This window comes from Schistocerca cancellata, chromosome 9 (genome assembly GCF_023864275.1).
Source record: "Schistocerca cancellata isolate TAMUIC-IGC-003103 chromosome 9, iqSchCanc2.1, whole genome shotgun sequence".
Taxonomy (NCBI): Eukaryota; Metazoa; Arthropoda; class Insecta; order Orthoptera; family Acrididae; genus Schistocerca; species Schistocerca cancellata.
Genome location: NC_064634.1, coordinates 192,209,452 through 192,227,213, shown reverse-complemented (window position 1 = coordinate 192,227,213; position 17,762 = coordinate 192,209,452). Strand labels below are relative to the sequence as shown.

Below are 17,762 nucleotides of genomic sequence, written 5' to 3'. Positions count from 1 at the left end.
CTCAACCGCTATGGAACTGAAAACTCTATCTTCAGATGCTTACTTGTTTGCTTCGTTATACAGACCCAGTATCCCGACAAAGGACGATTTTCGGTAAGCAGAGACTGAATACGACTGCTGTACGTTATTTGCACAGTCGAATCACACAGCAGAGTGATGGGAAAGCGAAGTCACTAAAGTACGTACTCATTTTGTTAATAGTGAGGCACGATATTAGTAGCAATCTTTGTTACGACTCCAACTGTGTGTCTAAAAAACAAACTTGAATATATTTTTAGGGACATTGGAGAAATGAAATCTGAGGGGAGACCTGATACGTTCTCGTATTACTTATTCGTGTCGGCCCCCGCGGCGCTTCTACATTGGGTTGACTGCTCTTTAATGGCCTTGTAGCCAACATGAGCAGCGCAGCGAGTATGCGTCACCCGGCGGAGCTGCGCGACCTTGGCCAGTATAGGCAGATTACGCCTCCAGTTCTGGCACTTAGCGGTTATGCAACAGCCGGACTGCTGCAGTGATCCTCGATGGACAGCCGGCAAAAAACCGAAAAGCGGTACTTACCATTACGACAAATGTTTCAAATCTCCACAGTGAGCTGGAAAAAGTCAATACATGCATGCCGTTGTGAGCGTCTTCGATACAGCCAGTAGCGACATCGATATGGTCACTGAACTTCACCAATCGCGCCACTGCGCTGGCGGTCACTCACTCTGTCAAACTGGACACTTACGGTCAACTAGGAGAACCACTTCTAGTACAGTGCACTATCAAGACGGCCACCCAGCAGTAAATCTAATCTGCCTCTTCCAGCCAGATGCTTTTCCGACACCACTGGGCAGTCGTTCTAAGATATTCGCTAGGGAACGATTTACGAATTGATAAATGATGTCGGTTTGAATCAAACGACATAGACTTACAAGTAACTTATGGGAATTACGGGTCCGCCTACCTGCAAACAGCAGATAAAAACTGTGTGTCGTTCGAACCGTAGACAAGTACTCTACGGATCGAGATAGCCAAACACGAATCACGACTCGACCACACAGCTTTACTTGTCCCGGTACCTTTCTCCGCAATTTTCTTTGGGTGCTAGTCCCACAAGGCTGCAGGAGAACTGCGAAGTTTGGAAGGTAGGAGAGAGGTACAAGCGTGATGCAGGGTCGGGAGTCGTGCCTGGCTAGCTCACGAGGAGATGGTCTGACATGTGGGTCACCGATTTTTATCAAGTTTTGCAAGGACTTCTATACTGAAAATAAATAGACAAGTTTCTGCTTTTTGCAAGACACTCCATAGTTTTTGAAAAAAATCGAGGTCAAAGTTGATGACGGAAAACTGTATTTTCAATGCCATACATCGAAATATCGTCTAGAAACATTTTTTATCAGTATCATACGGGGTCCAACGTCAATAACGTTCGAGTTATTAACGTTTTCGTATTTTCAGGCTGTAGCTTGGATAACCGTCATTCCATCTGTCTAGCAGAGCTATGTCGGCTGTCGATCGGTCAAGTCATTAAATGCCAAACCACTGGTTCGTGTTCGACTCTTGGTCTGGCTTCTTTTCTTCAGTCATATTTGTATGGTGTACCTGATAATATTCTGAGAACGTGGATACGCTTATCTCCTTTTTCTGGAGTAAAGCACTGAGAGGTGTGATTAATAGTCAAATAAGCATATATATAAAATACTGACAGTTATTTTTATCGTGATAAATGACGCTCAACCGACCTGCACCGCGAAAGTAATACCTCCGAAACGTATCTCTTTTTGTGACGTTTATTTTCTCCGACACTAAAGAACTTCATCGCTCTATTTCAAAATCATGCGACATAACAGCCGAGTAAATAATTATAAGATAGTGCCAACGCTATCAAAAGTCATGCGTTAGTCCATAACCGCTTGTCCACGTCTGTCTTTCAAGATATGCATTTATACGTGTGGTATGCATCCAAATTGGTATCTCATAGATCTGTTTTGCGCAAACTGAATTAGACGTGTTTTCCACGAACAACGTAGCAGAAAACGTGTCAATACGGCGAGATTTCGTTCGTGCGTTGCACATGGTGCGAGAAATATTTATGTTTTGCCTGTTTCTATGATACGTTTCACACCACTGATGGCGAGAACGCTCGCGAAGAGATGATCAATCGGGATTAGCTGAGTGGTCAGCTAAGGGCCCGGGTTCGATTCCCGGCTGGGTCGGAGATTCTCTCCGATCGGGAACTGGGTGTTGTGTTGTCGTAATCATCATCATTTCATCCCCATCGACGCGCAGGTCGCCGAAGTGGCGTCAAATCGAAAGACCTGCACCAGGCGAACGGTCTACCCGACGGGAGGCCCTAGCCACACGACATTTCCATTTTTCCAATAATATACTTTAGGTTTGTTGTGTACTGTGTATCACAACGACAATAACTGTCATAATTATACAGAGCGGTCTAGAAAAATGTAGACACTCTTTGATAATTAATATCTTTGGAACAAAATGGCAGATCGTTGCGATTTTGCGCGGTAGCGTAGTCCACTATTTCCTCATCAGACCTTGGTGCGCATTTTGTCGTTTGGGCAACGCAAGGCCGTATTGGGGTGGTAACGGAAGTTCGGAAACATGATGGAGGTACAACAGCAATGGCGTAATGTGTGCAAAACACAGCCACCAACACGTATAACAATTAATCGTATTCACGATAAATTTGAAGCCGACAGTACTGTTCAGGATGTGCATATGGAAAGGCCTGGCCGACCAAATACGTCAACAAGTCCAGTTTCGAGCGCTGCTGCGTTGCAAAATTTTATTACGTCACTTCCGTGAAGGAGGGTGTTCGTGAAAGCAGGGTAGGCCGAGCAAGCGTACGACGATTTCTGAAGGCTTCAAAGAGGAAAGTGTACATTTCAAGATTGCTGCACGCTGTGAACGAGGACGACCCGGATCGAAGTATGGAGTACTGAGAATGGTGTGAAGGCATGATTCGCGAGGATGAACGGTTTGCAAGGACGGTTATCTGGTCTGACGAGGCGCAATTCAAATCTAACGGTGCTGTAAACCGCCCCAACTACGTGTTCTGGGCTCATGTGTGTGAAATCTTATGGGACTTAACTGCTAAGGTCATCAGTCCCTAAGCTTACACACTACTTAACCTAAATTATCCTAAAGACAAACACACACACCCATGCCCGAGGGAGGTCTCGAATCTCAGCCGGGACCAGCCGCACAGTCCATGACTGCACCGCCTTAGACCGCTCGGCTAATCCTGCGCGGCTGGGCTCATGAAAATCCTCGCATTGACGTGGACAAACATGTTTATCTACCGGTTATTAACGTTTAGTATGCTCTGTCATCGCCAAGTTTGGTTGGCCCTTTCTTCTTTGAAGGTACCGTAACTGATGAGGTGTATATCATATGCGGCAATTACTGATTTTAGCTGCCACGCGAGAGGCGTTTGGGAAAGAAAGATTTTTCCCCACAACAAGATGGCGCCCCGCCTCACCACCACAGAGGTATCAGAGCCTGTTTGGATTAAAATCTACGTGGACGATGGATAGGTCAAAGAGGAGTTGTTGACTACCCACTACAGTCTCCACCAGACCTTACACATCTCGACTTCTGCTTACGGGGGCCTTGAAAAACGAAATTCATCAATAGAAGCCAGCTACACTGAACCGAGTTACGAGAAACCATTGTGGCGTCCAGTGCGGCTAACACACGGGCAACACTGACAGCAGTAGTTAAATCAGTAATTCAGCGGTATCAACGTTTTTGGCTGCTAATGGGAGTGACTTTGATCAAATAAAATGACAGTCTCCCGTGCAAGAATTGTAACGTACGTCATTTTAATCCACTAATATTGGCTATGAAAGAGTGTCTTCGTTTTTCCGGACACCTCTGCATGTGTTTATATGATTTTAGCCACACCTCTCCATGTTTTACTTCAAAATGGCAAAGAAAAGTATTGCGAATACCAGAATACTATCAGACTTACCGAAAAAAGTATCGAATGAAAAAAATTGCGGGGCCAAGAACTGAAAACGGAACAGCAATTTGGCAGTCTAATGCCTTGACCTCCGACCGCCGACCTCGCTCTGTTAGCCGCACTGAATGATGGATAACGAAACTACAGCATGAAAACCTGAGCATCATATTTATACTAATAAAAATGTTTGTTTCATACGCGCTTTCGACATATAGCGTTGATAATACGACTTTTCGTCATCAACGTTGGTCTAGATTTTTTCAAAAACTTTTGTCTAACTAACAGCCGAAACCCCAGTCTCTGGATTTTCAATACATAACATCCTTGCAAAACTGGATCAAAATCGGTTACACAGACGTCAGCTCCTTTCCCTGTCAGTCGGTAGAGCACTTGTCCGTGAATGGTGCAGGGCCCAGATTCTAGCGCCGGTCCGACACACAGTTTTAATATGCCAGGAAGTTTCAAATCAGCGCACATTCCGCTGCAGAGTGAAACTTCATTCTGGTGTAACTGAAAATTGTGCACTGTGTGATGACATCACAGGACTTTGCTCCGTAACACAGAGGTGCGTGTATTACGCAAGCAACGGCATGCCACAAACCTGCTGGGATCGCAGTGTCCCGTGGTGACCGCGCTCGGGTCGGCCGTCCCGGGATCGATGCTGGCCAGCGCCGCTGCTGCCGCACACGCACGCGCTTCGCATACGCGGCGCCTTAGTGCGGGCTGCGGCCGCCAGGGGCGCTCGCGGCAACGACCCAGTTTCCGGTCAAAGTCCCACCCGACCCCCTCCACCCCCACACAGCAGCCGGCATGTGAACTGGGCACGTCGATAAATCGACGAGGCCAGCAGGTGGCAATACGAGAGCGACACAAACAGCAAGTGGAAAAATGCGTGACTGGCAGGCCGCACATATGATCTTGTCAGAGAATTGCATTTCAGGGACCGTTCGTCAACGTATTCCAAGACAACTCCTGATAATATTTTTATAAGAATGGATCAACAGAATGTATCACAATTAATAGCAAAAAATAACATGGATGTAAATATGCGATAACAGAAGGAGAAACGACTCAGTAAATTCGAGTCCGCAAACTAGTCGTTTGTGAGTTTACAAGTCGCCATTAACGTTAGTATGGAGTTCTGTCCTAGTTCTCATAAACGTATTTGATTGGTCAACTCTTCGATTAAGTACTCATTTTATGGGATTACATTTATTTAAGATAAAGAAAAATCTCGGTTTGAAACTAAGGGGTCAACGCAATTAACCAAAAATTTTTACAAAAATCCTTCTTTGTGCTCACATTTCTTCCACTCTCTGGGAACTTTTTTTTCCTCGTAAGACCAAGCGTTCTTGTCTTCTAGGGTTTTTCTGACAAAAGTCAAACGTGAATTGTCTCGATTGCTTAATACCTTCATCTTTTATTTACTATTGTTTTTCTCCTGTTTGTTTCATCTAAGCTAATAATGCTGCGATACCTTTTTTCCTCAATTTTAGGATTGATACAGGTAGGTCTTTGCAACTTGCCTAGTTGATCTGACTGGTTCCATTCTTTTGATGTAACAATAATATTTTAACCTGCATTTTTTACGTGCCAAAAAATTTGGTATACTCTGGCTTTCATTTATATACTCTTTCACTATTTTCCTTCTAGAGCATATTTTAGATCACAAATTTTTTCAGATTGCTTTTCCTTGTCCTCTTGGGACTTAATATCTGTGTTTCAAATGAATGTACTAATCCCATAAAACCATTGTACCTTGACGACCTATTATAGAGTACCAGTCTTGTGTATTTTGAGAAGCTTTTTTGTTGTTGTAAACGTCTTTTACAAGACAGAATTCGCTTGCATTTAGCTGCAAGGAACTACAGAAGCAATTTTTTTTCCCCCCCAAGCCAATCACTTGAATGTTGATACATATTTGTCACTTCAATATAGCAAATATCTTATTTAAAGCACTATTTAATAACAGCTTCTGTTAATAATATACCTGTTCCCTGATCGGATAGATTTGCCTGACGTTCGTACAGAACTAAACAAATTCTTTAATATTGCGACTGGATACATTAACGACATTTAATCGATTCCCGAGGATCGAAGGATCCAAACTGCAGATACGCACCTGCGTATCATCGATGCCTGTCAGCGTTCAACAATCGCACGAGTGTTACCAATGCACGGAGAGCAAACCACAGTACGTTCCCTACACTATCAAAAGGGTTGAAATACTCCCAAGGTTTAAAAATATCTCCACACAAAAACATCCAAAAGGTTCAAGCCTTGGAACCTGGGAGCCCATGGTTTTGGCGACTCACGAACGATACATTTGCTGTCTAGGATTTATGCTACGTGCAGTTTCGTCAATGATATAACTGGAGACCTCGGCTGTTATACGAAATACAGTGTTGAGTGCGAACAGCAACAATAGGTATGTACACTATACGTGCTAAATATTGTCCAACAGTCAAATGGGAGTGTGCCGGTGCACTATAATGTTTACAATCACATACGCATCCTTTCACCATAAGGATAAGCACCCAGTGTTTAGATTTAGAATTAAAAATGTTTTGACATTGCACGGCTGCAGTTGTGCGTACTTCATATCATACTCGTTCTTACGATTACTTTCCAAATCTACGTTAATTACGACTATTTGCTTGGTTCATTGTCCTCTACTCGTCCCTTCTGTTTGTACCTGTCAACAGTTGAACAACAATATATACAAGCGGGCGATCAAAGAGCTTCCATCCGAGGACGTTACTACAGCGTATATGCAACGGAAAGCCAATCCGATAAGGGAGAGAATGAACAATGTGTATGAGGCAGCATGTCTGTCAAAAATGGTGTGACAAGAGATGCTTCTGGTTCACGATAACTCATGATCCCATATCGCAAACGTAACGCAGAAGTTATGCCAACTCAACTGGGAGACATTGGATCACCCGCCCTCCTTTCCCGATCTCCTACCGCGCGATTATTACGTCTTCGGTTCCTCGTAAAAGATCTTGAAAGGCCAAGGATTCCTATCGCAGGCAGTTACGGATTTGTTCACGCACCAGGACATGGTGTTTTACCAAACTGGTATCTACAACTTGGTTCGTCGGTTGGATGACACACCAATTCTGGACTATGCGGCCGTATAATGGAAGCTTTTTGATAGCTGTATATGGAGCAGAACTGTGTAGTGTAAGGCTCCTATCCGTCAGCCTTTTTATCAGCAAAATCTTCAGCACACACCGTAGGCAAAAAATTAAGGAGACAGGGCGAGTCTCAAGCCACGAGGAAGGGTCTCGAGCGAAGCAAGTGGGTGTGCCGAATTTTCCGGCGCTGCGCGGATGACGTAGGCAGGCGCGCAACGGCCGCGAGAGGTGCTCGTCTTGCAGAGGGCCTCCTTAGCCACAGACTCCCCCCCCCCCCCTCCCCTAGTCGCCCCCACTTTCTCCCACCCCTTACCCACTAAGGAGGGTCGTCGACCTTGTCCGCGTTGCTGAACTCTCGCTGGCCGCCACGTGCAATTCCACGTGCCAGACAAAATTCCCACTCCCGACGCGACAAACACAGTTGTACGCGGTTTTATAATGAACGGGTAACATTGCTATCTTTTTAATCGTGATGGTAACAGAGACTGTTACAAACGCAATCAAATATGAAATACGACGGCATTAACGACTAGAGTCGCCACTATGCAAAAGTGTTTATAATTTTACACATATAGAAAACAAATCTCGCATTCGATCACATTCATTAAAGCTCTGATAAAGTACAAACATTCTACATGTTATTGATATTTTTTCTTCTGCATTACTATTTATATTTTATATTGCCAAGATCGCAAAGAGATAATTCATGGGCAAACTTTCCTTTTTGTTGATACCAAATCATAAGACTATTTATCAGTCGGTGTCCACTAACATTACCTTTGAGAGATGCAGACTTATGGCTCTCACCCGAAGAGAGGCGCACTTTTATAGACCAACCTCAACCTCAAAGATGACACATTTTTACTGCTAAATGAACATTTATTTTCTTTCTTTGGAACTAACGTCATTGAACATTTCATTACACAACAAGAACTTACTTTTGTGATGTGCTTTCTGGAATTTTTATTTTTGCTGCGAGCTGTTTGAAATCTGGCTTATAAGTGGTGAGCGCAGTTCGCTTAAATGTTCACCAATTAGCTCAGATCGATATTTTAGACTTAAGTTCTGTGTGTTGACAACAGTGACACACACACATAGCTGGTACTAAAGATTTCCTTGCTGATTATCTGAATCTGAAACGGTCATACCTACATTATTAGCAGCCCGCTTCTGTATCAATAATTCTGTTTCATCCATTACTGTTTACAAACGAAGCATAAACAAAAATTTGTATTTCACAATGAAATTATATAAAGTTACTTCTATTTTTGTTGTGAGTGGATTTGTTCAACTTAAAACGACGGTCTGTTGGCTCGATACAGAACATAATTAACCTCACACAAGTATTACCTGCAAATCAGTGGATATCTACCAGAGTGACACGCAGTTTATGTGCAGAAGAAGCAGCTGTATGTCATCTGCTTCACAAGATTTACGCACATAATATTTCAGAAACTTTTATTGTTTTAATTTAAGCTGTAGACACACGCAAAAACCCATCGCATTCAGGAAATAAACATTCAGAACCAAATAAATGATTAATTTCTGGAAACTCCTTACCACAGTAATTACTGTGACAAAATGAAATGAAAGGCAAAATTAAATTTGAGAAGTTACAATGGCTCATACAATAAGTGCGAGTAATGGTAATTTATTATAACAATTGTTAAGGTGAAAATTAACCTATAGCCTATCCCAGGATGAAAACAAAAAAATTAAGACAGACAAATAAAAGGTGTCGAGTTTCCTGCCGCGTAAAGCAATTAAAATTAGAAGAGCTATCGGCCAAGCACTCCTCGGGCATTGTCACGTGGAATGAATTCCAGTGGACTGCTGGCACGGCCCTATACACACACTAGCTGCAGGCTGTAACGTCACTAGTGCTCGCGGCATCGCCGTATACGGACATGCGTTGATTCGGCTTTCGATGTGCTCGCTTCAACCGCGCGATCGGTGGATCCCATGCCGCGCTGATCTGCAGGGCACCGTCTCTATTGTGGGATTACCGACGATTTTTATTTCAGTGACTCCTTTAATTACATAGTCCCAGAAGCCACCGGTGCGACCCACAACAGAGGTTTCATCAGATTTTAGGTTTTTTGGTTTTTTTGGGGGAGCGACCAAACAGCGAGGCCATCGGTCCTATCGGATTTAGGTAGGATGGCGAAGGAAGTCGGCTGTGCCCTTTCAAAGGAATCATCCCGGCATTTGCCTGAAGCGATTTAGGGAAACAACGGCAAATCTAGATCAGGATGGCCAGACACGGATTTGGACCGTCGTCCTCCCGAAAGTGAGTCCATCAGATTTTATCCGGTGACCGTTTTCTACAGTCTGCTCACCTGAAGCGGATTTGAGGGGTAGCGTAGGCGATAAAAGTTCTAACATTCCTCCATGCGCTGGTCCACAGTGCGTACTGTTTGTGCGACATAAGAGTGGCCACATTAACAACGTACCTTATAGACCCAAAGCACCCTGACGCCTGCTGTCTTCTTAACTGGGCTCAGTAACTGGCAGAGTTTTTTTTTTCTTTCGGAAGCCTCAAGAACAACAACTAATTATCAACAAAACGTAGACTAAATAATGGAACGTGGGTGTTGAAGTTCTGAAGAAAGAACGAAGAAACCTAACGTTAATTTCGCAAACAAGAAAAAGAAGAGGACAACAGATAAAAAAGAACGAAACGAAGAGGGGGGAAGGCAAGTGCCGGGCGTGGGAGGGTGGGGGTGGTGGGGACGAAAGGATAACACTAGGATGCTTTGCAGGCGACGACATATTTTGAGGTGAGAAGTGCAACTGCGCGTGATTTCTACCGACCTTATGCCTTCAGGGTGCCCAGCAGGTGCGATATGAATCAAAGACACTGACCAATGATACCATGCAGTGCGTAAATGGGAGTATTTGCTCTGTGTCGAAACTGTAGTTGGTTATGGAGAAAACCAAATCAATGTGGAAGGAAAGTAGCTTCTGAAAAAGAAAAAAAGAAAAATAAGAAACATGGGCCCAAATTGTCTTAGTATGGTTCAATTGGCTCTAAGAACTATGGGACTTAACATCTGACATCATCAGTCCCCTACACTTAGGACTACTTAAACCTAACTAACCTAAGGACATCACACAGATCTTTGCCCGAGGCAGGATTCGAACCTGCGACCGTAGCAGCACAGCGGTTCCGGACTGAAGCGCGTAGAACCGCTCGGCCACAGCTCTTTGGGTTTGGAAACGAAATGATTGGATAGCATTACTGGCCATGAGGCACCTTCAGGAATTGTTTCTCGCCAGGTGCAAGTCTTTCTATCTGACACCATTTCTGTTACTTGTGCGTATTGGTGATGAATGTGAAACGAAATGATCACGACTACACAAACACCCAGTCCACTAGCGAAGAAAATCTCCGACCCAGCCGGGAATCGAAACCGGAACCCTCCAATCGAGAAGCAGCGACGCTAACCACTAGACTACGAGCTGTAGATATTTCTGAAATTAGAACGGTATAAGGTACTAATATTTGTGGGCAGGGGGACTGATGGTGCGAAGTAAAAAACTGGATAAATTAGAAATCCACTGCTAGTGAAACATGCTAACAAGAATGTAGCCCGCATCTCGTGGTCGTGCGGTAGCGTTCTCGCTTCCCACGCCCGGGTACCCGGGTTCGATTCCCGGCGGGGTCAGGGATTTTCTCTGCCTCGTGATGGCTGGGTGTTGTGTGTTGTCCTTAGGTTAGTTAGGTTTAAGTAGTTCTAAGTTCTAGGGGACTTATGACCACAGTAGTTGAGTCCCATAGTGCTCAGAGCCATTTGAACCATTTGAACCAAGAATGTAGAACAAATTTTTGACGAACGACAATGTTAAAATTTCAGAACTAACAGAAAGTTAATTTCTTTCTGGGCTTGGAAAGAATGATCTAGAGAAAGAAGGAGAATATTAGAAAGTTCTGACGCTGATAGGTCGTGAACAACAAATAGCTGCACGAGGTGTTACCACTGAACGATATCTGTTTCAATGGTGTTTCGACACTGTACATCCACACGTTAAGGTATACCAACGTTACTAAAACAATGTCAGATCGCAAACTGTGTAACTACTTCGTTAGGATGAGGCCAGGAGCGGTATTCGACCTCCTTACTGCGGCTATGATGATCAACAGACAGAGGCCTTGTCGGTTGTCTGTAGACTGCCCCGCACAACAAGGCAACACGTTGCCTATATTGCAATTATTTTTCCCGCGTCAGGAGAAATCGCTGCAGTTTTTTCAGCATGTGAGCTGCCTCAGCGCCAATGGCACGCGCTAGCAATAGGACGGCTGACGCTAGGACTTTGCTACTGGTGTTACGCATGCTCACAAGGCAGTTTCCCGCTGGTGTGCCACTCGCTTCTGACAACGCACTTCTCGTGGCGCGACCGCACTCTGAGCTGCTCAGATGATTTACGATGCGGGTTGGCATCGGATCGCTTGAGAGTTACTACCTGTATGATTCAATGGAATGCCGTTTACGGCTCTTAACGTTCTAAGTGACTCGGCGTGCCAGTCACCAATTACTCCGCGTTTCCGCCGGCCGCCGTGGCCGAGCGGTTCTAGGCACTTCAGCTGGACCACGCGACTGCTACGGTCACAGGTTCGAATCCTGCCTCGGGCGTGGATGTGTGTGATGTCCTTAGGTTAGTTAGGTTTAAGTAGTTCTAAGTTCTAGGGGACTGATGACCATAGATGTTAAGTCCCATAGTGCTCAGAGCCATTTGAACCATTTCGAACTCCGCGTTTCCAATGTCAAAAAAAGTTCTATGTGATAAATTTTTCCAACGCCGTTCTAGATGCAAAACTAATCACTCTTCTTCATCTGATTAAAAACCAACGTTGTGGTCAAAGACGGACCAGTCGAGACCGACAGATACCCGTGTCATCCTCTGCCAATAGCGTCATCCGGATGTGGCATGGAGGAGTGGCAGCCGGCACACCTCACTCCCGCCCGTTGTCGGTTTAGCAGCTACTACTCGGTCACGTAGCTCCTCAATTGGCACCACGAAACTGAGTGCATCCCCTTCCAGCCCTCCAACCAACGAAGAAACCCTGGCAGTATCGGGAAATCATCTGCTTACCATGTAGTTAAGCTCAGAGTAAGAATTCCTTTTCACTTTTTACATTATCCACATTTTTTTTAAATGGTCTCGTGAAATTATCCCACAATAAGCGTGGCTTCACAACTTTCGACTCTTTCGTTTCCGAACCAGGTTTTACTGATCTCAATATATTTGCTCTTCTCCATCCTCACTTTAATTTCTATGTATTATGAAAAACAGCTGACGTCATAAGTACTGGCTGGTGTGTGTGTGCGGCCAAGGTGTGGTTTAGCACACGGCACCACAGCTACGTGGGCTTCTTCAACTGACGTGGAAAATGCGGAGCGATTCTACCGGTTGACGGTATGCTAGAGTGCTGTATGCGCGCCAAACCTTAAAATTACTTATAATTTTTCAAATAAGACGTCCGATAAGAATTTCCATAAATGTTGCTGCTGTTGTGGTCTACGGTGCGATGACTGGTTTGATGCAGCTCTCGATGCTATTCTATCCTGTGCGAGACTCTTCATCTCCGGATAACTACTGCACCCTATATCTTTCTGAATCTGCTTACTGTATTCATTCTTCGGTCTCCCTCTACGATTTTTACCCCCACACCCACCAACCCAACCTTACTCCAATACTAAATTGGTGATCCATTGATGTCTCAGAACGTGTCCTATCAACCGATCTCTTCTTCTGGTCAAATTGTGACACAAATTTCTTGTCTCCCGAATGATATTCAGTACTTCCAGATTAGTTACACGAGCGACCCATTTAATCTTCAACATTCTTCTGTAGCATCACATTTCGAAAGTTTCTACTCTGTTTTTGTCTAAACCGTTTATCGTCCATGTTTCACTTCCATACATGGCTACACTTCAGAAAACACTTCCCAACACTTAAATCCATTTTCGTTGCTAACAAATTTCTCTTCTCGAGTACTGCTTTTCTAGTGATTGCCATTCTATGTTTTATATCCTCTCTATTTCGCCATTATAAATTATTTTGCTTTCCAAATAACAAAAGTCATATTCTAATGTAAGTGTCTTGTTTCCTAATCTAATTCCCTCGGCATCACCTGACTGAATTCTACTACATTCCATTATCCTCGTTTTGCTTTTGTTGATTTTCGCCGGCCGGTGTGACCGTGCGGTTCTGGGCGCTTCAGTCTGGCCGAACCTGCTGCGGCAGTGATCTCTTTCCCAGCAGACTCAGGACAAACCCAAATCAATTGTTAGGACCCCCAATCCGTCAGATCACAAATCCCGATCCTATCAGGTACTGCAGGAACAGCACATTGTGCTTAGCCTGCTCGAGGCTCAGGAAGATCGTCCAGCCGCTGCGTCTGCGTCAGCGAAGCGGATAACAGTGCAGGCGTTGTCGTAACGCGAAAATGATCTATCCGACGTCAAAAAGGGCGTGATCAGTGACTTTTTGACCAAGTGTGGAAGCATTTCAGAAATGGCCAAGTTTGTAAACTGTTCGCGTGCTGCAGTAGCTAAAGTATACTGCGCATGGCAAAATGGCGCTCTACAAAACCGGCGCCGCGGCAACCATGGTGCAAATCAAATGGCTCGAAGCACTATGGGACTTAACATATGAGGTCATCAGTCCCCTAGACTTAGAATTAGTTAAACCTAACTAACCTAAGGACATCACACACATCCATGCCCGAGGCAGGATTCGAACCTCGGACCGTAGCAAGCACGCGGTTCTGAACTGAAGCGCCTAGAACCGCTCTGTCACAACGGCCGGCAACTATGGTGCACCACGGGCAATACATGACAGGGGTGAGCATCTGCTGCGAAGATGTGTGCAACAAATAGACATGTCACTGTTTGAGCATCTGACCGCACGCATGAATCGAGCGGCTACCAACAGTTTCAACGACCGTTCAGCGAACGTCGCTACGTAGGGAGCCTCAGTAGTAGGCGCCTGGTTCATGCATTAATGGTGACTGTTGTTGTTCGTCGGCGACGAAGGCTGGAATTTGCGCGCCAATACTGCAACTGGATATCCTGAGTGGCTACGGGTGGCCTTTTCAGATGAATCACATTTTACCCTGTACCAGACAGATGCCCGTTGGCGCGTACAGCAATCGTCGCTAGGATCCAGGCCGGAGGAGGGTTGGGGTTGTTCTGGGGGAGGAGACCAGACAGCGAGGTCATCGGTCTCATCGGATTAGGGAAGAACGTGAAAGGAAGTCGGCCGTGCCCTTTCAAAGGAACCATCCCGGCATTTGCCTGGACAGATTTAGGGAAATCACGGAAAACCTAAATCAGGATGGCCGGACGCGAGATTGAACCGTCGTCCTCCCGAATGCGAGTCCAGTGTGCTAACTACTGCGCCACCTCGCTCGGTCTGGAGGAGGGAACGGAATTCCCTGGGCGACCTCGCCATTCTGGCACACACAATGGATGAACACATTTATGCATCTATCTTTGGGGACCATGTCCATCCCGACATGCAGTTTGTTTCTCTACCAGCAGGACACTGCAACGTGTCACGCAGCTTGCAGTGTACGTGTGTGGTTCGAAGAGCATCACGATGAGTTTACTATACTCCACTGACCACCGAACTGTCCGGATTCAAAACCAATCAAGAATCTGTGGGACCACCTCGATCTGGCTGTTCGCGCAATGGATGCTCAACCGAAGAACCTAGAACTGCTTGACATGGCACTGGGGTCGGCATGACTTCACATCCCTGTCGATACCTTCCAGAACGTCACTGACTCTGTTCCTGCACGTCCGCTCTGAAAATATGGTTATTCAGGCTTTGACTGATGGTTGGATCGTGTACTTTAACGAACGCTAACGTTTTGAATAACACAATAGGTAAAATTTCATCTATGTCACTTTATAGTCTGCCAAAGTCTGAATACCCGAGTGACGTGTAGCACCAACCCAATCAAACCAATATACGTCTCTGTTGATCTGGTTCTCGATGGGACGTTAACCCTAATCTTCATTCCTTCAAGTCAATAGTACGTGATCATGATTCGAGCCTCGCCTCTCAGTGCGTTGGAACAGTTACTTGCAGTGAAGACGCCACGTCAGTACAATTTAGAGAACTCTGCGAATTTTTCCGAAGCGTTAAGATCAAACTGCGACCCACACACTGACTGCAGTTTCAATAAAAATGGAACAAGTGCCGTGGAAACAGCGGTGGCAAGTGCAGGGTGGAGATTATATGCCAAACAGCCAACTTCAAAACGGTCGCCAGTGCTGTGTTAGAACCAAACGCAGCACTGGTAAGTTCTACAGACGGTAATCAGGCATGTTTGAGAGCAGGAACAGAGGGTAACGTGCGGGAGCAGAGAGAGAGGGTAAGTTAGTGGTGCACAACGCCCGGTAGTGAGAGCGGCAGCCAGGACGCTGCCCGCGCCTGACTCACAAAGCCGCCGGCCGCCGGGCGAGCGCAATTTTCCGCTCGGGACAGCCAGGCAGCCGTCCGGTCCTCCACAAGCAATTAGCGGATAGCTCGTAAAGCACGGCCACACGGCTCAGCGCCGCCAGTCCAGTCGGAGCACTGGCCAGCAGGCAATGCGACTGGCCAGCTGAAATTGCGGATTGGCCCTTTCCCATTTACTTCATGCTTACAGCGTTTGAACGTCAGAGCCGGGGCATAGCATTCCCAAAGCACTACAGTACACATTTCAAAGACAGTTGGAAAAAAAAAACTTTCAAGATCTGAACGCTGAAAACTACACACAATTTCGAGCTTCCACATATAACAATGCTTGACATCTAAAATCAGTTCAAACAACATTTCAACCTAGAAAAAAGAAAATGTTTTTACATAGCAAAAAATCTTGTGCATACATAATGGACTCTGATATCTACTACAAATAATAATAATAATAATAATAATAATAATAATAAACATTCAACACAAACCAAAAGAGATTTTACCAAACAATGGATAACACACACATTAAAATAGACAATCTACCAAACATAACAGACATGGAACACTTCTGGAGCAGCATATGGTCAAACCCGGTACAACATAACAGGCATGCACGGTGGATACAAGCAGAAACAGACACATACAAGATGATACCACAAATGCCTGAAGTGATAATTTTGCAACATGAAGTCACCCGAGCAATTAATTCTACACACAATTGAAAAGCCCCTGGAAATGATAAAATAGCAAATTACTGGCTAAAGAAGTTCACCTCAACACATTCACATCTAACTAAATTATTTAACAGTTACATTGCAGACCCATACACATTCCCTGATACACTTGCACATGGAATAACCTATCTGAAACCTAAAGATCAAGCAGACACAGCAAACCCAGCTAAATATCGCCCCATAACATGCCTACCAACAATATACAAAATATTAACTTCAGTCATCACACAGAAATTAATGACACATACAACACAGAACAAAATTATAAATGAAGAACAAAAAGACTGCTGCAAAGGAGCACGAGGATGTAAAGAGCAACTGATAATAGATACAGAGGTGACATATCAAGCTAAAACTAAACAAAGGTCCCTACACTACGCATACATTGATTACCAAAAAGCCTTTGATAGTGTACCCCACTCATGGTTACTACAGATTTTGGAAATATACAAAGTAGATCCTAAATTGATACAGTTTCTAAACACAGTAATGAAAAATTGGAAAACCACACTTAATATCCAAACAAATTCACATAACATCACATCACAGCCAATACAGATTAAGTGTGGAATATACCAAGGAGACACATTAAGTCCTTTCTGGTTCTGTCTTGCTCTGAACCCACTATCCAACATGCTAAATAATACAAATTATGGATACAATATTACTGGAACATACCCACACAAAATCACACATTTGCTATACATGGATGATCTAAAACTACTGGCAGCAACAAATCAACAACTCAACCATTTACTAAAGATAACAGAAGTATTCAGCAATGATATAAATATGGCTTTTGGAACAGACAAATGTAAGAAAAATAGCATAGTCAAGGGAAAACACACTAAACAAGAAGATTACATATTGGATAACCACAGCGACTGCATAGAAGCGATGGAAAAAACAGATGCCTATAAATACCTAGGATACAGACAAAAAATAGGAATAGATAATACAAATATTAAAGAAGAACTAAAAGAAAAATATAAACAAAGACTAACAAAAATACTGAAAACAGAATTGACAGCAAGAAACAAGACAAAAGCTATAAATACTTATGCTATACCAGTATTGACCTACTCATTTGGAGTAGTGAAATGGAGTGACACAGACCTAGAAGCACTCAATACACTTACACGATCACAATGCCACAAATATAGAATACATCACATACATTCAGCAACAGAAAGATTCACATTAAGCAGAAAGGAAGGTGGAAGGGGATTTATAGATATAAAAAACCTACATTATGGACAGGTAGACAATTTAAGAAAATTCTTTCTAGAACGAGCAGAAACTAGCAAAATACACAAAGCAATCACTCATATAAATACATCAGCTACACCATTGCAATTTCATAACCACTTCTACAACCCTTTAGATCACATAACATCAACAGATACAAAGAAAGTAAATTGGAAAAAGAAAACACTACACGGCAAGCAC

At 44.2% G+C, this 17,762-nt stretch overlaps 1 long non-coding RNA gene across 2 annotated transcripts in view; it reads right to left on the bottom strand.

Moving 5' to 3' along the window:
* LOC126100349 (uncharacterized) overlaps positions 1 to 17,762 on the bottom strand; it is a 529,383-nt gene that overhangs the window by 217,696 nt on the left and 293,925 nt on the right. Inside the window, exon 4 of one of the 2 annotated variants that reach the window (XR_007522153.1) lies at positions 9,925 to 10,074. The exons of the other annotated variant lie outside the window; for it this stretch is intronic. This is a non-coding gene — a long non-coding RNA (uncharacterized LOC126100349). The remainder of the gene's footprint in view (positions 1 to 9,924; positions 10,075 to 17,762) is intronic. 2 annotated transcript variants of the gene reach the window in all.